The sequence below is a fragment of the Oncorhynchus nerka genome, linkage group LG11 (assembly GCF_034236695.1).
Source record: "Oncorhynchus nerka isolate Pitt River linkage group LG11, Oner_Uvic_2.0, whole genome shotgun sequence".
NCBI lineage: Eukaryota > Metazoa > Chordata > Actinopteri > Salmoniformes > Salmonidae > Oncorhynchus > Oncorhynchus nerka.
This window is the reverse complement of record NC_088406.1, coordinates 51,282,872-51,308,108: the sequence shown is the minus strand read 5'-3', so window position 1 is coordinate 51,308,108 and position 25,237 is coordinate 51,282,872. Positions and strand designations below refer to the sequence as shown.

General features: G+C 44.8%; 1 protein-coding gene across 5 annotated transcripts in view; it reads left to right on the top strand.

Annotated features, from left to right (window-relative positions):
• Positions 1-25,237, top strand: part of LOC115137097 (signal-induced proliferation-associated 1-like protein 3) — a 101,101-nt gene that overhangs the window by 29,424 nt on the left and 46,440 nt on the right. For 4 of the 5 annotated variants that reach the window (XM_065024634.1, XM_029673146.2, XM_029673148.2 and 1 more), the window contains one exon: positions 16,810-16,912. The gene's annotated coding sequence lies outside the window, so the exon portion shown is untranslated. Of the gene's footprint in view, positions 1-16,809; positions 16,913-18,689; positions 18,967-25,237 lie in introns of those variants that run through there. The other variant, XM_029673147.2, reaches the window with a different exon arrangement.

Sequence of the window (25,237 nt, the reverse complement as noted above, 5' to 3'; positions counted from 1 at the left end):
TGTATCTCTCTCTCTGTATCTCTCTCTGTATCTGTATCTCTCTCTCTGTATCTCTCTCTGTATCTGTATCTCTCTCTCTCTGTATCTCTCTCTGTATCTCTCTCTCTGTATCTCTCTCTCTGTATCTCTCTCTCTCTGTATCTCTCTCTGTGTATCTCTCTCTCTCTGTATCTCTCTCTCTCTGTATCTCTCTCTCTCTGTATCTCTGTATCTCTGTATCTCTCTCTGTATCTCTCTGTTTCTCTCTCTCTCTCTGTATCTCTCTCTCTCTCTCTCTCTCTCTCTGTATCTCTCTCTGTATCTCTCTCTGTATCTCTCTCTGTATCTCTCTCTCTCTCTCTCTGTATCTCTCTCTGTATCTCTCTCTGTATCTCTCTCTGTATCTCTCTGTATCTCTCTCTCTGTATCTCTCTCTCTCGCTCTCTGTATCTCTCGCTCTCTGTATCTCTCTCTGTATTTCTCTCTGTATCTCTCTCTCTGTATCTCCCCTCTCTATTTCTCTCTGTATCTCTCTCTCTCTGTATCTCCCTCTCTCTCTGTATCTCTCTCTGTATCTGTATCTCTCTCTCTCTGTATCTCTCTCTATATCTCTCTGTATCTCTCTCTGTATCTCTCTCTCTCTCTGTATCTCTCTCTCTCTCTGTATCTCTCTCTCTCTCCTCTCTCTCTCTGTATCTCTCTCTCTCTCTCTCTGTATCTCTCTGTTTTCTCTCTCTCTGTATCTCTCTCTCTCTCTGTATCTCTCTCTGTATCTCTCTCTCGCTCTCTGTATCTCTCTCTGTATCTCTCTCTCGCTCTCTGTATCTCTCTCTCTCGCTCTCTGTATCTCTCTCTCTCGCTCTCTGTATCTCTCTCTCTCGCTCTCTGTATCTCCCTCTCTCTCTCTGTATCTCTCTCTGTATTTCTCTCTGTATCTCTCTCTCTGTATCTCCCTCTCTCTCTCTGTATCTCCCTCTCTCTCTGTATCTCCTCTCTCTCTGTATCTCTCTCTGTATCTCTCTCTGTATCTCTCTCTCTGTATCTCTCTCTCTGTATCTCTCTCTCTGTATCTCTCTCTGTATCTCTCTCTCTCTGTATCTCTCTCTCTGTATCTCTCTCTCTGTATCTCTCTCTCTCTCTGTATCTCTCTCTCTCTGTATCTCTCTCTCTCTCTGTATCTCTCTCTCTGTATCTCTCTCTCTCTCTGTATCTCTCTCTCTCTCTGTATCTCTCTCTCTCTGTATCTCTCTCTCTCTGTATCTCTCTCTCTCTGTATCTCTCTCTCTCTCTGTATCTCTCTCTCTCTCTGTATCTCTCTCTCTCTGTATCTCTCTCTCTCTGTATCTCTCTCTCTCTGTATCTCTCTCTCTCTGTATCTCTCTCTCTCTGTATCTCTCTCTCTCTCTGTATCTCTCTCTCTGTATCTCTCTCTCGCTCTCTGTCTCTCTCGCTCTCTGTCTCTCTCGCTCTCTGTCTCTCTCGCTCTCTCTCGGTCTCTCTCTCTCTCTCTCTTCCCCCAGACTCCCTGTGGTGGCGCAAAGAGAACCAGGTTAGAATCACTCGGAGGGGGTGATGAGCACGATACACACTGACCACCTCTCCCCTGGGACGAAGCTCCACTCCACAGTCTCTCAATGTGCATATGAATGTATTCCACCAGGCGGTGGCCCATTGGTGAATGAACTGGGGGAATCACAAGTACAAGTAGGCCTACTTCCACAGCTCTTTCAGATCCAAGGTCATGAAGGAAAGATGATGAGAAAACAATAAAGGGGCGCGTAGTCCGGCCGACTAGCTAGTGGATGTTGTCAGATTTAGGCTGGTTCTGTTGGAAGCAGGGAAAGAGACGAGAGGGGATCCCACCCAGATGCACGCAACCTGCTTGGAGAGCTGCTCCTCCAGGCCAGCTGAATGAGTAGTCACGCTCCTGCCAGGTTTTGCTCTCTACACCCGCCGTATCCCAGAGTCCATTAGGCAGTCATGACAAAACCCTTCTTAGAAGCATTACTTTTTCATTTTGGTAAAAGTCCAGCCCCCTCAGTCTCGTGCCCCAAACACCTACAAGACTAGTGCAGACAGTGGTTCTTTGCGCTGTGACCCAGTTCTGAATTTTGTTCTGGTGATTTTATCGTCCAGGCCAGTAACCCTGTCTCTTCTTATTTCAACGCAACTCCAGGTGGTGTGTGTGGGTGTTTCTTTTCTCTCTGGCAGTGAAAAGTTAGTTCAAAAGTACACCACTGCTCTTTCGTCTTCTATTTCACCGGGTTGACAGGAAGTGTGCTTTGATTTGAGCGGTTGGTGCCCCATGATGCCTTGCCCATAGCCCCAAGCCCAGTCTGACCGGCATTCCAGCCTCAGTAGGCCAATGCTCTTCAGTACCGCACAGAGAAGTGCGGTAGAGCGGTTCACAGAGGAATCCTCAAAATAAAACATCATTTCACAAGCGTCAGAAGAACAGTCTGGCATTGTTATCGCTATCTCTGAGCACTATCTCCCGGGCCCCTACTGGCTGCCGGGCTTATCTAGGCCGCATGACTGCCAGACGCGGCGTAGCTTTGAAAGGGCCGGGCTCCTCCACGGAGAGCCCAGACCCCCCAGAGGACAGCCCGACCGGCAGACTGACTGACTAGGGAAAGCGATCCAGGACAGGGTGGACACTCAGTCCTCACAGGACCCCAACGGCCTCTACTCTCAATGGAGCCATTGAGGAGAGAGAGAGAGAAAAGGAGGCAAGAGAGGAAGAGACTGTCTGAAACTGTGTCACTCGTCTTCTTTGTCTGGCTGTACTGTAACCCCCCCCCAAAAAAAACACACACACACACTTTGCCCCTTGACCCTGTTAATAGTGTGGCTTTTTGTTGATGCTTGAGTATGTCAGTTTTAAAACAAAAAACGTTAACTGGCAACAAAACCCCAAATCTTGTCACTGCATTTTGTTTTTCAATTTGGTGTCCTTTTCTGAATGTTCAACAGCTCCTTTCCAACTGTTGATTTGTGTCTGTGATAGAAAATCAATTGAGGAGTAAAACATCATAGATGTGAGTCATCAAAGTTGACCGTTCTGACTGTGTGTGTGGACCGATGACGTAATGATGCATTGACGTCTATGGTAGGAATCACGTTCCCAGGGCATCGCCGATGACGTAATGATGCATTGACGTCTATGGTAGGGATCACGTTCCCAAGGCATCGCTGATAACGTAATGACGCATTGATGTCTATGGTAGGGATCACGTTCCCAAGGCATCGCCGATGACGTAATGATGCATTGATGTCTATGGTAGGGATCACGTTCCCAGGGCATCGCTGATGACGTAATGATGCATTGACGTCTATGGTAGGGATCACGTTCCCAAGGCATCGCCGATGACGTAATGATGCATTGACGTCTATGGTAGGGATCACGTTCCCAGGGCATCGCTGATAACGTAATGATACATTGATGTCTATGGTAGGGATCACGTTCCCAGGGCATCGCTGATAACGTAATGATGCATTGACGTCTATGGTAGGGATCACGTTCCCAGGGCATCGCTGATGACGTAATGATGCATTGATGTCTATGGTAGGGATCACGTTCCCAAGGCATCGCCGATGACGTAATGATGCATTGACGTCTATGGTAGGGATCACGTTCCCAGGGCATCGCTGATGACGTAATGATGCATTGACGTCTATGGTAGGGATCACGTTCCCAGGGCATCGCTGATAACGTAATGATACATTGATGTCTATGGTAGGGATCACGTTCCCAGGGCATCGCTGATAACGTAATGATGCATTGACGTCTATGGTAGGGGTCACGTTCCCAGGGCATCGCTGATAACGTAATGATACATTGATGTCTATGGTAGGGATCACGTTCCCAGGGCATCGCTGATAACGTAATGATGCATTGACGTCTATGGTAGGGGTCACGTTCCCAGGGCATCGCTGATGACGTAATGATGCATTGATGTCTATGGTAGGGATCACGTTCCCAAGGCATCGCCGATGACGTAATGATGCATTGACGTCTATGGTAGGGATCACGTTCCCAGGGCATCGCTGATAACGTAATGATGCATTGATGTCTATGGTAGGGATCACGTTCCCAGGGCATCGCTGATAACGTAATGATACATTGATGTCTATGGTAGGGATCACGTTCCCAGGGCATCGCTGATAACGTAATGATGCATTGACGTCTATGGTAGGGGTCACGTTCCCAGGGCATCGCTGATAACGTAATGATACATTGATGTCTATGGTAGGGATCACGTTCCCAGGGCATCGCTGATAACGTAATGATGCATTGACGTCTATGGTAGGGGTCACGTTCCCAGGGCATCGCTGATGACGTAATGATGCATTGATGTCTATGGTAGGGATCACGTTCCCAAGGCATCGCCGATGACGTAATGATGCATTGACGTCTATGGTAGGGATCACGTTCCCAGGGCATCGCTGATAACGTAATGATGCATTGATGTCTATGGTAGGGATCACGTTCCCAGGGCATCGCCGATGACGTAATGATACATTGATGTCTATGGTAGGGATCACGTTCCCAGGGCATCGCTGATGACGTAATGATGCATTGACGTCTATGGTAGGGATCACGTTCCCAGGGCATCGCTGATGACGTAATGATGCATTGATGTCTATGGTAGGGATCACGTTCCCAAGGCATCGCCGATGACGTAATGATGCATTGACGTCTATGGTAGGGATCACGTTCCCAGGGCATCGCTGATAACGTAATGATGCATTGATGTCTATGGTAGGGATCACGTTCCCAAGGCATCGCCGATGACGTAATGATGCATTGATGTCTATGGTAGGGATCACGTTCCCAGGGCATCGCTGATGACGTATTAATGCATTGACGTCTAAGGTACGGATCATATGCCCATCTCACCACCCATATAGAAATAGTCCAGCCACAATATTCCTCTTTCTCACTGGCCCAAAATATTTATTCCAAAATCCCATCTGTGTTTCCTCGAATGCAGTGTTTGTGGTGGGGTTTGAATCTGTTTTAAATGTGTTGGATGATGTGTATTTGAATCTGTGATTGACCCCACTGATCTGGTCTGTGCTGCGGGGTGGATAGCGTGGCCCTGCTCCTACAGTCGGGCTCTGGGGCCGAACAAACGGCATGTTTCAATCATTTAGATGGTTGAAATGAAACTACAGGTTTTTATAAACTGCCCGTTGCCCTTTTTTCCTCTGGGTCCCTTGAGAAACAACGCTGATACCACTGACTAGATAGACATCATGTTAGAAGGGGCCACGTCATGGGGAACAACTGACTCTGTGACTATTCTATGTCATTGTATGTCTTTGTTGGGGTTTGTCCTCCTCTCCCTGCGGGATACCCTTTCTTCCTAAAGCCTCATCATTTAGCCTCATTAGCCTGTCACTAGGGTGATACGGTTACAGGAAGAGCCTCTAAAAGACCCCCAGATCTCCACTTCCTTCCACGTCCCTAATGGAAACGCGATGGCCGTACTCGGTACTCAGTCAGAGCAGAGTGCGGTGTGACAGCAGGAATGTCCCCTTTTTTAAGGGGTCTCAGCAGCCACTGCTCCTACTCATGCTGAGAGAGAGTGGGCACTGTTTGTCACTGTGTTGCATTTAGCCTATGAGTTGGATCTGTGCTTTGTTGACGGGCCGTAAAGATTGTTTTCCAAAAGTATGCCAGAGGGAAAAGATGGCACATGCCGGAAAGACAAAATAAATCCCTGTATTTCTGCCATGCATTTTTTTTTTAGGCCTAGTAGTCAACTATGCCTGTTGGCTGAGAGTAGCCTAAAATCTGTTTAGGGGCTAATCCGTGCGGCACAACACTATCCCCCTGTTTTCTCCTGGGAGGCACGCCTCCATGGGAACAGCAGCAGCTGTGAGGGTCTAAAACACCCCGCTGGCCCGTCGTTCCCAGACCGTGTAGCGAGGACCTCGGGCCAACAGCGCAGGGGCGGAGGAGCTTGGTCATTATTTCACAAGCATTACTTAAGTAAGCTAGTAGGCTTCTGTTATGTCTACCTACCCCATCGTTATGCTTCCTTGACCTAGCCTAAACAATGGTTTGTCATCATGACTCATGACTTAATGTTATCGTCCTTATGGCGGGGGAGGGGTTCAGGTCAAGTGTAACCCCCACTATTAGAATGTGTGTCAGTCAGTCTGTCTGCTGGCTCCTCAAGCAGCAGGTAGATGGTAATAAGCCCTGTGTGTGTTGACACCTACCTACCTGACGCCACTCGTTACCCCTGTGTGGCGGAGGGAAATGGGTAGGTGTTACTCTGGAAACCATGTGTACTGTGTTGAGACACTGGGATTATGATCTCCTGCTCAGTGTACAAGCATAGCCCCGTTGTCTTTAAAACCGTGTCTAGAATATGTGTTAGAATTAGGGCTGGGAATTGCCAGGGACATCACGATACGATATCACCATACTTAGGTGCAGATACGATTCTATATGTATTATGATTTGATACTGTGATTTTTAATTGCGATTCGATGTTCCAAACATATTGCTCACCATATGTTGGTTGCAATTTCTGTTTAGTCCACCAGAAAAGACAGAACGAATATTATGAGAAATATGTTTGGAACATCATAATACATATAGAATATGAGAAATGGTTAAACTCCAATATACTAATTGATATAAAAGTAAAGCATTATTTTTGGAGATAGCTTTATTTTTTTTACAAAGCTTTCTTTATAAATGATATCATAAATAGGACTGGTGGAGTTGTCAGTCACACATGCAGGTAACACAATTATATGGAAATGTCTGCTCTACCTAAAATTACAACCAACTAATTGCAGCATTACTGCAAAAATGGAAGAGGAAAGTGGAAGGGGAGAAAAGTAAGGAACTTAAAGACCAAAATTGAAAATTGTGATAAAGTATACCAGTTTAATTTAGGGACCAAAAAATGGACAGCTGTGCCATGTAGGGCTCCCGAGCTGTCAAAGGCACTGCATCTCAGTGCAAGAGTCATCACTACAGTCCCTGGTTCGAATCCAGGCTGCGTCACATCCGGCTGTGGTTGGGAGTCCCGTAGGGCGGCGCACAATTGGCCCAGCTTCTTCCGGGTTTGGCCGGGGTAGGCTGCCATTGCAAATGAGAATTTGTTCTTAATTAACTGATTTGCCTAGTTAAATAAAGGTTATATAAAAATAAATAAATAAATTGATTGCAAAATAGTTGGAAAGAGATTTTCAATGTACCGATTCCATGGCACTGATACAAAAAACAACGCCGGATTCAAAACTTTTTTTCAATTTAATTTATTATCCAAAGGTATTGCAACCAATAGAATGTTATATATATATATATATATATATATATATATATATATGGTGGATATAACCATCCCAGCTCTGCAGATTTTGCTGCGAAGAGACCGAATCATTAGATTATTCGTTTTGATACTGTCTATTTGTAGCTTGTTTTTGGTCGCAGGTTCAGGAAAGACTGAATTGAAACATTTACCTGGAGCTAACTCTGCAAATGGCACTGCTGGGTGATTTGAAAAGTCATAGTCAATTGATCAACAATATAATAAAACTAAAACATTTTTTGTTTTATATAATAAAACAAAAAATGTTATCTTTCATTTGCAATCTGTAGAAACTATGAGAATAGAAAGGTTCTGAACTTTTGTGAAACAGCACAGTTGTAAAAATGTATGGCAAATCTAAATCAACTGGATGGTCTTCAGAGAGAGATGTGAGGGGTTGAGGGTAGCTGAAGGACTAAAAACAAACAAAATATAACTATTGTCAAATAGATTGTGTCCGTAAAATGTATACAGTATGTATAAGCTGGAAGTAGAAGCCTAAGAGTTGTTGTCTATTAGTTTACTCCAATTAGGTTAGGGGAAAATAATAAAGGAAGATATATCAAGTATATTATATTAGGGAAACAGACACAAGTAACAGATGAATGCGTATTTAAGAGTATGATTACCATCGCCTTTTGAAGAATGTAGAGCAATTTAAAACGCGTTGCATTGTGTGGTTTTAAAGCAGCACGGCTTGCGTTTTAAAGCAGCACAGCGTGTGGTTGTTAAAGAATCCTTCTCACACAGAGCGATAGAGGAGGCCAGCTGGGAGGAAAGAGAGGAGGGATTCAAGGATCACAGGAGATAGAAGAAGAGGGTGAGAGATGATGCATGGAAAAAGGGGGAGAGGGAGATCAGAGAGGAGGTGGGGTCAAGGACTGCTGGGCCTCTGTAGGAGCAGCAGCTCTGTGATGCATCACTCTGAAGCCTCAATTTGAGGCAATCTCTCCTCTACCGATCTGATTCATCACCGAGTTCCTGGTCTGCCAGGCTCTGCTCTCTCCTCGTCTTCAACTGTATCCCACTCACCAAATTCCTCCTCTGTGTTCCCATGCGTTTCTCATTGTCCATTAATTTCTGTTTCCTTTTACTGGCTCTTCTCTGACTGTAGTCCTACCAGGTTCCAAACTTTCTGCGTTCTTCTTTCTCTCTGGCTATTTTCATTTTTGCGTCTTCTAATAACAAAGTTGATACTGGTGCGAGAGTGCAAGTGGGAGGCTAACCGCATTTCCTCTGCAGAGTGTGTGTGTGTGTGTGTCTGTGTGCATGCATGTTAGGTCCCCCTTCCCCTGCATGTAGTGACAAGGACACCTTTGTGATTGATTGACATATTGCGGGGTGGACGACAGGACATCTTTTATTTATCGCTCAGGTTGTGTGTTCTGAATGCTCACCGCCTCACGCCTACATCTTAACTCTTTCTGTCTGTGTGCCCCTGGTTCCCATGGCAACCGGCGGCACAGCAATCCAGCAGTGAACGGAGTGTTGTATCCATACAGTACATACACAACACAGCATTCCCCAACCTCACCAACCCTTGAGGTTGCGAAAGGTATATGGTTGCGGGGCCCCTTACCCCAGATCTAGGATCAGATAATTACCCCACCTGTCCATTTCCATCAGTGGATAAGGGCTTCCATCTACTCCTTGTATTCAGCAATTTTACCTTTGACCTGCTTTTCATGTGATTTAGTCTGGTACTTCTCACAGCAGTATCCCTCTCCCTACTGCAGGCAGAGAGAACGCAGTGCAACCCGTCACACACTGGAGAGACATCCAGCTGAGGGAGGGGTTCTCTCAACCCTCTTATTTCCATTCAAATAGAGCCGGAGGGGAAGAGGAGCGAGAGGGAATAGGGGGAAGGAAATGATGAAAGCATGGCAATCTCACCTCCGCGTGTTTGAGTATGAATGGGGCTGCCCACCCTTCTCTGCAGGGGTTCCCAGCACACTTTTGGGGTTAATAGCGACGGCTGCTCTGCTCGATGGAGGCGCTGTTAGAGATAGAGACGGTTTTATATGCACTACACGCCCACCGTCTCGCTGATAAAGTTTTGATCCCGGGCAGTGTTCCTTATCGCTGGTTCTATAGCGGGATATGCAGGTGCTTTCAACCAAGCACTTTATAACTGACCACCAGTGCCATTGACTTTTCGATGCATTCTGGGGAGGGAGGGAGCTAGGAGAACATATTATTTTATTGTACTGATCAACAACATTCTCATAGAAGCAATCTCTTTTATAATAGTGTGTGCTGTATGTGCCAGTGGAATCTGACTTTGAAATCTAGTGGAAACCAGATGGGAGGCAAGGGAGACGAATACGTTTTTGTTGGCGAGGGAGAAGTGAATTAATTACGTTTTTGGTGACAATCAGCTTTAAAATCAGAATATTTTTGCTTTATGGTTTGCATATTATCACAAACAAAGTACTAGGGTCGTGAATTCAGCTGTAAAGCTAGCAAGGAAATGTAGCCTACAATTATAGCTGGAAGCTACCGGTATCGTCTTATTTTGTAAATGTGTTCTAGTCTGTATGGATGTTTTGCGAACAGTTTCAACATTTCTTCATACTTCGGGGGGGGGGGGGGGGGGGAGTACAGACGTTTCGGTATACCGTATGCGTAGGCTACCAGTGCTTCTTTTTATGGGGCGCTCTAATAAAAACTGTCAACTTGTTTTATTATGTTGAATGTTATGGTTATTCTTGTAGGCTGCGTAACAAAGCCTTTTCGTTGTGTCCTGTTTATATACAGTGCCCGTCAGACGTTTGAACACACCTATTCATTCAAGGGGTTTTCTTTCTTTCTTTTTTACGTTGTAGAATAATAGTGAAGACATCAAAACTATGAAATAACACCTATGGAATCATGTAGTAACCCAAAAATGGCTAAACAAATCTAAATATATTTTAGATTCTTCAAAGTAGACACCCTTTCCCTTGATGACAGCTATGCACACTTGGCATTCTCCCAAGTAATTGAATACTAATGTCGGTTCAGATATTAGAATAAATGTGCCCATCCCTAACAGAAATGAATTCATATAACAATGGCAGTGACCTCAGACAGCTGAAAAGTCTACCCATTCCACCAGGGTAAAGAACAGAATATGTTATACAGGCCAAGTCAGCCAGGGTATGATTACACCAAAACTTCTATCTATCATGGGGCTTTCACACAAAATTGGTTTTCACACCAACTCTGGCACGTTTTCCCCCTTAGTTCGGTTTGTTTGGACTGGTGTCAAACGCTATCCGCACTCGGGAGCAGCGCACTAAACGCACCGTGGTACTGTCAAAAAGGGTTAACTCAGCCCGATCCCGTTTGTGCTGTGGTTCAGTTCGCTGCTGGTGAGAACGCAGTAGTATTGGTTGTTTGACTGCGAGCATTACCATAACCTGATTTATCTATTAAACATTCTGTGAGGAGCAGTGTAATTGAGCGTGTCCGATGCTGAATAATAATACATTTAGTTGATATAGCACTTTTCATGCAGAATCTCAGGTTATTATTATTGATTAGGGGACATGGGGACAGGCTACTGAATATAGCCTTTTCACATCGCAGCCGCTATTGAACCGTTTCCTCTCGCTTGTTGTTGGAAGACCAAAGCGGAAGTAATGTGAAGTTGGGGATACACGCCTTACGCTTCTTGATAATCAAAGATGGATTTAATATGAGCATTTTTCTCCAATAAACAAATTATTTGAATTGTTTTGTTTCAGGCATTTTTAGTTCATTTGACAATGTGAAACCAAAAATACAGTATTAAAAAAAGAATTGAACACCGATTCGAACTATAGGTCAGAACAGTGTGACAACGCCCTTACACGGAACCCAAACCGACTGCGCGTGTGCGCCATCGTGCAAAAATGTATTTTGTCACCAAACGCGATCACCACACGCAGGTTAAAATATCAAAACAAACTGTCCCAATTATATTAATTTGGGGACATGTTGAAAGCATTAAACATGTATGGCAATTTAGCTAGTTAGCTTGCACTTACTCGCTAATTTGTCTTATTTAGCTAGCTTGCTGTTGCTAGCTAATTTGTTCTGGCATATAAACACTGATGTTATTTTACCTGAAATGCACAAGGTCCTCTACTCCACCAATTAATCCACACATAAAACGGTCAACCGAATCGTTTCTAATCATCTCTTCCTTCCAGGCTTTTTCTTCTCTTGACTTTATATTGCGATTGGTAACTTTCATAAATTAGGTGCATTACCGCCACCGACCTCGTTCGTCTTTGTCACCCACGTGGGTACCTGCCTCTATAAACCAATGAGGAGATGGGAGAGGCAGGACTTGCAGCGTTATCTGCATCACAAATAGAACTGACTTTTATTTTAGCCCTTGGCAATGCATACACTCATTGGCGAGCACGAGCAGTGTGTGGTGCAGTAATTGCATAATATAGATTTCAACATTTATTTTGCAACGCTCGCGCACGCGACGTGGGCCGTGTAGTCAGCCTGTTACAGTTGCATTGACAAACCCATTAGCTGACTAGAACGGCTCCTCTTCAAACTGGTTTAAGAAGAAAAATACGGGACGACTTTTTAAGTAGCACTCACACTCTGAAATATTAATGCAGTCAGAGTTTGGAGTAATCCATTTAAATCACAGCACAATATGCCTATGACAGGCGGGAGGAAGGGAGCCAGCCAGCTCATGCTCCTCTCTGTGGCTCACCATGGAGCAGAGCAGCGCTGGAACAACCACTAATGATATGTAAAGTACGATTTCCATGTCCTCTTTGAAATGCGTCTGGTCTCTAATTCAGGCCGGCCCAGTCACACTGCGTTCAGCGTACTGAGAGAGATGTTTAATTACCCTGCTCTGCTGTAGGAGATGATGATCTCTATCTCTTAACACGCTGGGACATAAATTACCATATTCCTGTTCACTGAGCCTACTGTACGGCCATATACAGCAAGGCACACATGCACGTTCATATTACACCGTGCACACAGACAGGTGTACACACACTCGTACATGCACACTCTAGCACGCGTAGCTACAGCCCACTTCACAGATCACGGGTACCAAGAAGCCCAGTCATCGTACTCATAAGTCAAGAGCATGCGGTCGATTTCCTGATTGATCCAGTGACACACACACGCGCACACACAACCTCTCTCCCTCTGCACTGGGCTTGACTTCCTTTTCTCTAAGCCGTTTGATGGTCATTGTCTGGCAGGCACTGCATCCAGAGAATGGCTTTGGTACTAAATATACAGCTGCTCTCCTATTTAAACATGCACGCATAGGAGGCTATATGGAGGGTCTTAGTTTGTTTTATGTTGCTTTATAATGCAATGTAGGCTAGGCTATTATCCTACATACCTGTAAGCCCCATGGCCTAGCTAGCTAGATAGGAAGGTAGGTAGGCCTAGGTGTTGCATTTATCAATTTCAACTGTTCTAGGCTTACCAGTGACCCTACTCTATGGGCTGAAATGTTAGCCATGGCTGGAAAGTGTTCACTCTTTAATTTTGGGGGGGGATGTAGGGGGAAGTCTAAGCTGTACATCTCTGATGCTGACTCTCAGAGCTATAATGCTGACTCTCAGAGCTATATTCAGGACTGGCTCTAGGCTCTGGATACTGTACTCTCCATTAGTTTAGTCGCGAGACACACTCAAGGCACACACGGCACACACACACACACACACACTGTCTCTCCCCACAAACACTTTTACTAAGAGTGTTATTATGCTCTGCGTCAAGGGGTAAGCGGACCTGAATTGACTGGTATTGATTGGCACTGTATTGTCAAACAGTAATGGGGCTCCACCTCGGGGCATTTGGCGGTGACCTCATCACCCATCTCAGTGCAATCAACCTCACTAGGGTTGGGCAACATTACGGTAGTGTCGACGATGAGTGACAGCCAGCGCTGATGGTGACGGCGACATGATGTGACAGACGATGGTTTAGCTTGTTTTAACTTGACGAGCCACGCTGTAATGAACCGAGTCGTACAGCAGGGCAGCACACACGTGACATTCAGAGTAATTTGCCTATTCCTATTTTCTATATAGCCTATTTGTTTCAATAATTATGTTAAAGAAAGCAATAGAGGAATGTAGGCTAGACAGTAGGACCGGGACAATACCAGTATCCCGATTTACATGTAAGGATCGTGGCAAGGAAACAAAACACAAAACGGATTGAACTTATTTAGGAAAACAGCCCTAGTATTGGAAGCAAACATCATTATGTTGTCATCCAGCTTCACATTTATGTATTTCCCAAGCTATAGCAAACTATTTTTCATACAGCGGCTTTTTAAGGATCAAAGAGTTAGGTCTGCTTTGTTTTAATTATTGTTTTTCGCAATACTGGTATCGTCCCGGCCATGCCGAGAATTCCACAAAAGCAGTGCAAAATGTCCATTCAGAAAATATTGTTTCGCCTTTTCTCTGTCGGAAGACCGGTAGCGTTCACATGTTTTTGTCAGCCAATCAGAGTGCCACTACAGTCAGACGCTCCATGTGTAGCAAGGGAAGTGAGAGCTCACTAATGCAATGCAAGATGGAATTAAAATGATGGAATTAAACGTTGGCGAAGTGAGAAAGACGAGCAACTAACAGGTAGACTATTATTTATTCTGAATGGAGTTGGGGGGGTGAGGGGATGCAGCATCATGTAGACTCAATAGGCTTGCTAGATAGCTAGCTGGCTATGTTAGCTTAGCTAGCCTCTTTAGGCTACTTGGACTTCATGGAGGGTAAATCCATTTGAATTCAATCTTTTTTTTGTTGACAGCATCCTTTTTGATTTGAACAAAACCTTCCGTACATGTCCATGGAAGAAGTGGTCAGAAAGTCACTTTTTTGACCTGAATACCAAAACATTCAGGAGATGAAGGTGCTCAAAGTTGACCCACTTTGCATACCCTGTCATTCCATGACACATCCATATCTTCATCACTGGAAAAGATATAAATGGTTGAGTTTGATAGAATTTAATAGCTTAAAAACAGGGTTGCGAAACTATTTTATAATTTCTTGAAATAAATGTACAAAAAATGACTGCCATCACTTATGCAACAATTTCTGAATCCGATTTTCTTTTGCACATTCGTATATGTTGTAGCTTAGACCCTATTTTATGTCATCTGAGGGTTTTGTGTGGTGTCTGCCATTGGTTGAGACACAACATACTCTTGAATACAGGGTGGGTGTTATTTCAATCCTAAGTCCATTATATTTATTATATTTCTATCACTTCAGACCACTGCAATTTAGCTGGTACACCATAGCCGGTACTCCATTAAATAAATAAAAAAGTTTTACGAATTACTACCTCAAAGATGGCCGTTAACCCACCGTTAACTGAAATGGTCTTGTCTATTCTATTATCTATATTTTCTATGATTTCAATAGGTTTCTTATGAAGGGTTGACAGTATAATTTTAAAAACAACATATGTTCCTGTTCTCTGATGTGTGGACCTCCAACCGTCTTTGTGGTACCATTTTTTGAAAGTTAAATTTTTAAATTTGATTCCCATTTTAGTACATTTTATTAGCCAAACCACGACACCCACCCTGTATTCAAGAGCATGTTTCAACCGATGGCAGTCGCAGCATGAAAAACTCTGATCTAAAATAGGGTCTGATCTGCAACGTGTACGCCCACGCCGCCCCTTCCTCTTTGCTCCAAGTGCGCGCTACACAGCCACAGAAGCACACCTGTCACACACTGAAGCTGCATCTACCTGTAAGGATATGAGAAGAGATTTGCCACCAAGTAGCCTCTGCCCATTTCAACAACATATTTTGTCCAGTTGTAGAATGTGATTACACGGTATAGCCGAATGGTGGTTATTTGAGGGTTTTGGTCCCCCCCCCATTTATTGTAATGTTTTTTTGATTAGCCAATATGTATACCAGTGTTTTATGAGTACAAAAGTTGACCTTGCCCAAACCCATATTTGATCACCCAACCTTCATGAATACCCTTTCAAATCGCTCACTCCGGTTCTGAGCAACCCGGCACCCTTTTTTTTACTGAGCCTACATCAACCCTGTTCCTCATCCCACTACTCTGTAGCCTACCCTCGGCTTGCCCCCAGTCCGACAACCTCCACCGACACACTGACCTTACATGCACTGGCACAACCACTTTGAGTGCAATAGTCACCTGGCTCACCCTGTTGCTGCTGCTGTCGTATTGTTCAGGAGAACATTCCGGGCACATGGAAGAGTAAATCAGGAAATACAGAGGGGCAGGGCATTGGCAGGGTCGGGGAGGGTCGAGGATACAGAGGGATAGTTGTCAAGGACAAGATAAGAGGGCGAGTGAGGGGAAATACAGACAACGCAGCGACATGGGAAGGAAATGCGTCCGCATGCTTCCTAGCTGAAACGGTTCGGGACAGTTTGTGCTTATATGATGGTGCCATTTTGTTCATTTTGGACTTCGTTAAGGTTTTTTTCGGGCTGTTCGGGCGCACACGCAAAACGATTGAGGCAAGCCGAAGTCGACGACCCTTCGACGGTGATTGGTCAACAGCAGAGATTCTTCAATTAAGTCTTTGTTGTCATTCAACGAGAGACGACTTGTTTTCATGCACATTCTTTCATTGGAAAATACTGGTGTTATTGCCGCTTTTTTCAGGTTTTCCAAGCGAAGGTCTTTTCAGGGAGTATGCGAGCACGCCCGTCCGGTTCACCAAGCCGACTTCGAATTGAAGCATGTCGAGGCCTTAAGAGGGCGAGGAAGAGAGACTGGGAAAGGCAGAAAGAGGGAGAGAAATGCCAGAGGATGCTGCCTGATAAATCCTATCTGTTCAATAAATGTTTTGTTTGACGTGTATAGTGTCGTAGCAACATGAAGAGGTAAATAAACAGAGGCTTTATAGCTGAGTTTTATCTGTGGAGGATCAGATGATCTTAATTGTCAGCTCTTTTGGGTTCTAATTAATGAATGGTGTAGAGGGAACTAGTGAGTTTGTCTATTTAGGAGACTGACGTGTGCCATTGAGTGTTTGGATGTAGGACTTGTGTGTGTTTGTAGGACAGACAAGAGTCCCTTGCATCCACATTCCTCACATACAATGGACTGACTGACTGGCCTGATGAGCCTGGAACTTACAGCAGCTACACACACACACACCCCTCTGCCAGACTGTACACACTCATAATGCCTCCTCACACATCTTCCATCCCTATCAGAGCTTAGTCAGCCTACTTGGAATGTTATTACTGGTTAACAATTAAGCCTTCTGAATCTGCTAAAGTAAAGCGGCAAAATGAACCTTTTTGCTTTGTGTTTCTCTCTTTTGGCTTAGTTCTTCTCAATTGTGGAAGTGTAGTTTTCCTCTGGCTACCTGTAACCTTTTGTTAGGGTTCTCTCTCAAAATTTCACCCGTTGAACTTTTAAAAAAGAAAAGGGGGGGGAAAAGCGGTAGTTATTTACCTAATAACAGAGAACAGTGGTTCTAACTTCTACCATTTGTTCCTCTTGTGTTCCAGGCAGCAGAGCTGTGATCGAGAGACTTTCCCCGCCTCATTGACCCCCCCCCTCTGCTCACCTGTGAGTCAACACACACACACGCACGGACCACGCCCGATTCAGGTAGGCTAAATGAGTAACAACAGCGTGTGTGCGCACGTATGCGTTTAATAAACTAACACGTCGTTATTTTACAGCGGCAGGGCAATAAGTGGTTGGCTGTAAAAGTGAAGGAATGTCATGGAAAGTGTGTTGCAAGCTTGTCCCTGTCTACAGAGTTGTATTGCCGTCAAATGACATCTTGAAAGACTGGTTCAATACTCAGTGAAACACCCCACCTGCCACCAGTAGAGTTTGGGGTTTTGTTTGCATAGCCGACACGGGGCGCTTTAGAATTATTTGTGCCTGCCTCTATGCGTCTGTTGTTTGTGGCCTAAAAGTTGACAGCATTTTTATGTGGTTCTACTCTCATTGAGAGATTGCATGTGGGTGAAAGTGTGTATATACGCACATGTACTCATCAGGGGTACTGAAAGTCTTCTGTGCGACCCGCCTTAGCCTTGGGGCATCACCTGATCCTCTGTTATGTAACAGTGTGTTATCAATGTTCACCCCCTGGCTGTTAAAGGTGTGTGTTTGCTGTCTGGCTGTGTCATAGGCCCTGTTCCCATCATTTCTGTGTCCTCCTCGCATCAACGTGCTAGCTGAATGCTGACGTTTAGCTAAACCGTAGCTTGCTAGGAGCTCTTAAGCTTACGCTAGCGTGTTAGACTTACATTAGAACAAACCAGGCTTCATTTTATTAATATCATGGAAGTCATGCGAGGTAAAAGCATATTGTGACCGGGATGTCTTCTTCCCGGGATGTCGGTGGCTCAGTGCAGTCAAGCAGCAACAATTTCAGAATGTAACCGGTTGTTTCTTCAATTTCAGGGGGAAAAAATAGAGGGTATTTTTGCGAGAAGTCCACTTTTTTCTGATCTAGCCTCTGCCTCTTACTCACTCCTATGAAATGTATCGTCATTTATCCATACAGAATTGCTAGGGACCTCACGGTACGATATTATCACGATACTTAGGTGCTTAGGTGAGAAAACGAGTGTTGATCAGTCCTGTAAATAAAAGTGCTGAAAACAAATTGGCTCCCTATATATATATATATATATATATATATATATATATTAGTTATATAGTTAAAAATAATATTGTTATATGTAACTATTGATTTCCCCCCCTCCACTAACCAACGGCCAATGTTCCTAATGTGGTCTGAATCAAAGTCCAGTACTGTGTCTGAATCCACTGTCGTCCCACTAGGCCACACCACAGACTTTTCGAGGTAGTAATGCAGTTGACTGCTATTAGCTTTCCCTCTTTCCAAGTCGGAGCGTTCCCCCTGTTCTCTAAAGTGGCTGCCTACCCCAGGGGAAAAGCCCAGCGCTAGATTGCACCACAGCAGTAGATTCAAGTGGTAGTAAATTGAAGTCGCCGCAAATGTCTTAGATGTTTTATTTACATAGCTGATTCTGATTGGGGTTGAAAGTACCGCTACTCAGCATGACAGCCTCTGGTCACGCTTTAGAAATGAGCTGTAACAGTAAGCCTCGTGAAAGCTGAATCAATGGTGTGTAGGTGTGGGGGTTCATCTCATCCACTCGGAGAGGGGAGAAGTTCAGATGCCGCATTGCCTTGTGCTGATGTGTAAACCTACCTCCTAATGTTATAAATATAAGGATTTCTGTAAGCCTATGTCACGGTAGAGACCTTCACTGTATCTCCACCTCGCGTCGCTACAACTCCCCAAACTCCCACTGCCCTTCACCCTACTTCAGATCACAGGCAACCAAGTGGAGAAGGAGAAGAATGTAGTTCGCCCCTCATTCCCCACCCATGCACCCTTCTCATATGCATGTGCGCGCAATGCAAATGTGTTTTCGCAGCGCGTGTGTCTGTCGGCACGCATGCGTGGCTGTATGTGTATTGCTCGCTGCCCAGGCTTCTCCTCCAGGCTAGTGTTCTGTTCTTTCTGTATGACAGAGTATGCCACAGCAGTGACAGTAGAGGTTATCAGGGATCGAGTGCAAAACAATGTCACAGGAAATCAATGGAGACCTTCACAGCAGGGCCAGGAGAGGCAGCGCAGAGACCGAGAGCCTGACGAGACCTGTCACTGCCAGGTAGGGAAGCACAGCAGACATTGAGGACACGCCAAGACACGGGGGGGGGGGTAAACAAGGGCTGCAGTGTGTGTGCAAGGTTTTCCAAGCCTCCACTTCAGCTCGAACATTACAGCCCTCGAGTCAGAGCTGTGGGTTGCAGGGGAAGCCAGTGGGGTGAGATCAGGTAGCCGGAGAGACGGGTCATCCTGGAACAGCTTGAGACAGACTCACCACAGGAACCCTTCAACGACCAGAGGATAACCGAGCTGAACTTTCTGCATCGTTACCCATTCACACTGAAGCGACAGTAAGGGTCCTAGTCATCTCCTCCACTCGCTAATCGTCTATTCATTCATTATCAGGTCACAGTTTTCCCCCGTTACAACAACTCTGTCTCCTAATAAGGATAAAGGACGCTAACATTTTGGCAAACTGTTTGGCTACATTTATTTCAGCTCTTAATTCTAGTCTAAATGTATATTCCACCCCGGCCCTGGGGGTTGTGTATGAAGACCACGCAGCCCAGTCTCTTTTGTAGGCCATCTATACCAGGGCTGGTATTCATAAAGCGTCTCAGAGTAGGAATGCTGATCTAGGATCAGGTCTCCCTTGTCTACATAATGTATTCAATAAAACCTCAAACTGATCACTAGGTCAGCACTCCTACTCTGAGACGTTTTATGAATACGGACCCAAGCCCTGTATGTCTGAGCTGTAGTCAGTCCCAGGGAGCAGGGTTGTCGTCCTGTCAGGGTGTGTTGTCATCGCAGTGATGTGACGCCTGGTCGCTGCCGGCTGTCTGCCAGTCACCCAGTATGTATCACCATCTGCTCCCGACTCAACCGACTACGCCATCTTACCGTCACCACAGCTAATATTAGACTATTCATGTTATGTTACTGTAGAATCCCTCCTCGGGTCACCACTGCCTGTCACCCTCTCAAGCTGTCACTCTCGTCTTTGTATAGCTTAGCCTACATTTGAGTCGGCCTAATAGTAGTACGGTCATGGGTTGTGTGTGTGTGTGTGTGTGTGTGTGTGTCTTTGATCAAAGTATCTGAAAGCACCTGCTGTTGTGTATGGGTTTCTCACCTCTGTCCAAATGTGTATTCCACATGTTATATAATTAAGCAATAAGGCCCGAGTGGGTGAGTTATATGGTCAATATACCACGGCTAAGGACTGTTCATATGCACGACACAACGCTGAGTGCCTGGATACAGCCCTTAGCCGTGGTATATTGGCAATATACCACAAACCCCCAAGGTGCCTTATTGCCATTATAAACTGGTTACCGATGTAATGCCACTCCCCCCTCAGGCCTTATTGCTTAATTATATCACAATTCTATGCGTAGGCTACCTCTTTATCTCAAATGCATTATTGTCCTGCGAGGCGGTCTGTTCCACAAGTGACTTTTTCTTGTCCTTGGTCACTTGGCATTGTCACGATACAGTAACAACAGCTCTCTCCGCCTGGAGCACGTGTCGTGTACAGTCATTTCTCTGGTAGCTGTAGCTCTCTCGTAGCTCTCTGTGATTCTGACGAGTGAGCAGAGTAATTACCCGCTCCAGCGTGTGTTTGCGTTGTGTGGGCCAGGGCTTGTGCGGTGCACAGGCACCCCGAGAGGGAGGTGGCGGGGGAAGCATCTTCAGAGGCCTAACTAATTGCTCTGGGAGTAATTCAAAGGCATTCAGTTCCTGCTTTACGTCTTCTGTAGTTGGGGCCAGCGCTGTGTCTGTCTGGGGGCCTCAAAGCCCTTCATGTTTCCTATGGCACTTGCCATTTTCTGCCTCCCCTATTTAGCTCTTGCTGTTTGTATGGGGATAAAACTCATCCCTTTCACCTCTGTGTGCCATCCTCTGTGCCTTGGGTTGCAACGGGTCTGTCTGGAGGACTTTTCTTGCACCTCCTATTTTGGGCTGCGGCGGATCATCTCTTTCAGTTTTAGAACTGTGAAGGCTAGCGAAGACATCAAAATAGCATTGCACCTTTTAGTTCGTATTAGAGACGTATCGGTGCTCGGCATAACGAGATGTGTTTGCCAAACACGTCCCGTATAGTTGTGTGGCTGTGGTAGTCCGTCTGTCCTCCCTCCAGCTTTTGCGTAGTAGTTTTGGCCCAGTTCTACTGTGTCTGTCGGCCTTGACTCGGTGTTGTGGACACCCAGAGACATGACAGAACTCCCACTCGCTCCTGACGGCCGCCGTCCAGCTGAATAAAGGGCCCTTTCTCAGGGTGCTGCAGCTGGAGCCTATCTGGGATTGGGACTGATAGCGTATCGCGGCCGCCGCGCCGAATAAGGAAATACTTTGTGCCGTAGCAGCGGGATCAGAACAGGACTCGCCTGTATTTCCCCAAAACATAAGACATGATACATTTGTGAGATCATCTGGTTCTCAGCTGATTAAAAAATATATATATATAAAAAAAAAAATCTCGCTGTGAATGAGTTTTGTACATGGTGTGTGTATATGTGTGTACTACTGTCGCATGCCAAAGTGAATCACAGAGGATTGTGCTGAGCGTACACAAATGTCATTCACTCTCTGCCTTGTGAGATCGCTCAACGTTATAATAGAGTGATGAATAGAAACTCTGTGAAAAGGATTTACGATCCTCACAAAACATCCCTTTCCGCGTACCAGTAGCTAACATCATTAAACGATGTCAGACTGAGAAATGGCCTGGATCATACGTTTACTGGAGACAGATGTCGGGGATGGGAATGAGAACAGGGATTGACGGATCATGAGCCTGAGTGGAGAGAGACAGAAACCGGTAGGGATGGAGCGATGAAAGAGAGGAGAGCGCGTTTGAGCGGAGAAGAGACGGAATAAAACGGAGATGGATTAGCCTAGGTAGAGGGACATATAAAAAGAGAGCGAGTTAAAACATTAGAGCTAGAGTTTGAGCGGAGAAGAGACGGAATAAAACGGAGATGGATTAGCCTAGGTAGAGGGACATATAAAAAGAGAGCGAGTTAAAACATTAGAGCGAGAGTTTGAGCGGGAGAAGAGATGGAATAAAACGGAGATGGATTAGCCTAGGTAGAGGGACATATATAAAAAGAGAGCGAGTTAAAACATTAGAGCGAGAGTTTGAGCGGAGAAGAGAAGACCCTGAATAAAGTAGTGGTAGATTAGGAGTCTAGGGAGGCTTTTTATAGCGACGGAGTGGTGGTGAAGCCTGATTCTTTGTGACTGTCATATTAAGGCGAGTCCTTGTGGTTCAGGGAACACGTTCCCGCTCTCTTCCTCCTCCCAGTCTCTCAACTCTTCGCTCTCTCCCACTTTACGTCCTCTCCCCCTCTCTCCTCAATTTTCTTTTCACCCTTCTCTTCCTTAGCTGAGTATGAAGTAGCCTAGTTGTGTGCATCCTAGTCTGTTTCTCTCTGAAAACGACATGGCGAGGGAGGGTGAGAATGGACAGAAGGAGGGGGTAGAGTAGGGTTGGGCGATATTACGATAGTATCTGATATCGAAGATGATTGAGAGCCATCGTCGATGGTGACGATGACATGATGTGACAGACTACGTGTAGGCTATTTCAACTTGACTGTTACCGGGCAGTAAAGAGCTGACTGGGTAACCCGCAGCAGGGCCATGCCAAGTGGCCTATTCCTTAGGTATAGCCTGCATAACATATTATCAATAAATGTGTTGTAAACACATTTACAGAATGCAGAAGAACAATGCAGAGAGTTGAGATTTTCACCAAAGCTGCGCAAAATGTCCAGTCAGAGAGACATTTTTCTCTCTCTCAATTTAGGATGATCTATTCAAAGCCATTTAGCCCAAGCCTATTTTATTTTTTATAGCAGACACTCCGGGGTCTTAATTATTTTAAGACACCTTTTAAAAAAAAAAAAATTATTTGACATAAATATGACTTTAATTCTTATTTTCAATGACGGCCTAGGAACAGTGGGTTAACTGCCTGTTCGGGGGCAGAACAACAGATTTGTACCTTGTCAGCTCGGGGGTTTGAACTTACAACCTTCCGGTTACTAGTCCAGCGCTCTAACCACTAGGCTACCCTGCCGCAATGACCCTTCTATTTTATTGTTGCACTGTTAATTCACACTCACTCTATGTACACTCTACACACTCACCCACAAACACTCACTCACACTGACACCAACACACATGCTCACACACTCAACGCACACACATTCATACTGATTGTACACACACGCACACACACATACAATTATTATATATGCTGCTGCCACTCTGTTTATCATATATCCATCCTGACGGATAGTCACTTTACCCCTGTACATATCTAAACCTACCACTCCAGTATCCCTGCACTTTGTAAATATGGTATTGGCACTGACCCTGGAACTGAATCTATTCATACCCCGTGACTTATTCAACATTCTGTTACGGCTTGGATTACATATTTGTTTCTCACCCATCTACACACTATACCCCATGATGACAAAGTGAAAACCTGTTTTTTAAAATGTTTGCACATTTATTGACAAAGAAATACAGACATCTAATTTACGTAAGTATTCACACCACTGAGTCAATACTTTTGTAGAAGCACAGTCTTTCTGGGTGAGTATCTAAGAGTTTTCCACATCTGGATTGTGCAACATTTGCCCATTATTCTTCTCAAAAATCTTCAAGCTCTGTCAAGTTTGTTTTTGATCCTTGCTAGACAACCATTTTCAGGTCTTGCCATAGATTGTCAAGTAAATTTAACTCGACGGTAACTCGGCCACTCAGGAACATTCACCGTCTTCTTGGTAAGCAACTCCAGTGTAGATTTGGATTGTCTTTTAGGTTATTGTCCTGCTGAAAGGTGAATTCATAGGGCTGGGCTGTTATTGTGGCTGTATTACTGCCACACCGGCAGTCCAATTCCAAGTGGCTGTTTAGTCACGGTAATTAGGCTCCTCCAAGCTGTGATGCAGCTGATGGTCATTAGTAGCCTACCAAACTTGCTAATTGCCTGGTACTCTGCGCTCTATTGTCCCTCTCATCCATGCAAATATTTTCGGAAATTATTCACTTCGAGAGCCCATGAACTCATGTTGCTCAACATTTCTATAGGCTATAGGCTATGCAATTCAGTGAGAACAGAGTTTTGATGGCCTCTATTAAAAATAGGAGGATACCATCAGTGTTCTATAGGCTAGGCCTACTATATTTAACAACTTTCCTAATATTAAGCACATTGCTTCAGTTTACAACAGGCGTATAGCCTACCTGGCTGGCATGAAAATGGACCACGGGAAAAGCGTCCTCCATTCGCTATATAACTGTATAGATGACATGTATTTTTCCCCCTATGCCCCTGTTTCGATACAGGTGCATGATAATGGTCCATTCAGCAACCATCAGTCATGTGTTCCAGGTGCATGTTGTGTTAGCTAATCCAAGTTTATAATTTTAAAAGGCTAATTGTTCATTAGAAAACCCTTTTGTAATTATGTTAGCTGAAAACTGTTCTGATTTAAGAAGCAATAAAACTGGCATTCTTTAGACTAGTTGGGTGTCTGGAGCATCATCATTTGTGGGTTCGATTACAGGCTCAAATTGGCCTGAAACAAAGTACTTTCTTCTGAAACTCGTCTGTCTATTCTTGTTCTGAGAAATGAAGGCTATTCCATGTGAGAAATTGCCAAGAAACTGAAGATCTCGTACAACGCTGTGCACTACTCACTTTACAGAACAGTGCAAACTGGCTCTAGCCAGAATAGAAAGAGGAGCAGGAGGCCCTGGTGCACAACTGACCGCTGAGGTGCCTGTGACGGGCATTGGCTAATAATAATTATCTGAGAGAGCCATGTGAGTGAGAGGTGCTTCTGAGCACGGCAGCTCGGCAGGGAGAAGGGAATTATAATTATTATATTCAGCCCAAGGGCACATGGCCACTTTGGCTGCAAAAAGGCATGGATTTTTGTAAGTGGCATTACGGCCACACAAGGGGGATGCTGTTGGGAAATTCGAGGCCTGGTGAGAATATTATCAAGTGCTTGTCAAATTGTGAATGAGAGACTGATGAAGTGTGTGCAGCCTGCACAAGAGAAAACAAAGCAACTTTTTAAAAATCATCATTAGTTGCATAATGTAGCCTTAGAATGTATTAATAATCAAAAGATATAGCCCAATGTTTGCATCACAACTAAAGTTGCATAAATAACTCTAAATTAAGCATATAGGTGGACTTGTTTCTTTGTTAACTGCTCAACACAGAATATCTGCATGTGCGCACTTCCTTGTGAATTGTTTGGAGAAAATATCCTTTCTATTTTATTCAGCTATGTTCAATT